The sequence below is a fragment of the Cololabis saira genome, chromosome 21 (genome assembly GCF_033807715.1).
Source record: "Cololabis saira isolate AMF1-May2022 chromosome 21, fColSai1.1, whole genome shotgun sequence".
Classification (NCBI taxonomy): domain Eukaryota; kingdom Metazoa; phylum Chordata; class Actinopteri; order Beloniformes; family Belonidae; genus Cololabis; species Cololabis saira.
Genome location: NC_084607.1, coordinates 5522851 through 5523619, shown reverse-complemented (window position 1 = coordinate 5523619; position 769 = coordinate 5522851).

Sequence of the window (769 nt, the reverse complement as noted above, 5' to 3'; positions counted from 1 at the left end):
GTTGCCTCCCTGCTACCTCTCCCCTCTGTGGGGTTGCTGGTGGCCTGGGTTCCGGGTTCTTCCTTGTCGGCCTCTGGTCTCGCGGGTGGCGGGGTTGCCCCCCCCCCCCACTATAGATACACTTTAGGTGAAGCTTTGATAAGACTATTACATACACGCACACACACACACACACACACACACACACACACACACACACACACACACACACACACACACACACACACACACACACACACACACACACACACACACACACACACACACACACACACACACACACACACATACCCACATACATACACATAACCAGATAGACATATACACACTCACATACACGTATACATATTCATACATTCACACATAGCCACACATATGCATACACACACACAGTTACATTTAACCACACATACATATACACGCTCATTATACACACACACACACTCACACACATATAGCCACTCAGTCACATACTTATACATACACACACACACACATACACACACACACACACATAGCCACAAAGACATGTACACCCACACGCACGCATACACACACACACACACACACACACACACACACACACACACACACACACACACACACACACACACACACACACACACACACACACACATAGACATACACACTGGCCTGTTCAACTGCATGCTTGCTCTGTAGTTTTTGGGGTTAGTTAGTGGTAGCTTAGCTCAGACTGTGATTTGGGAAGACCAGAGGTGTCAAAAGTATTCACATTCATTACTCAGGT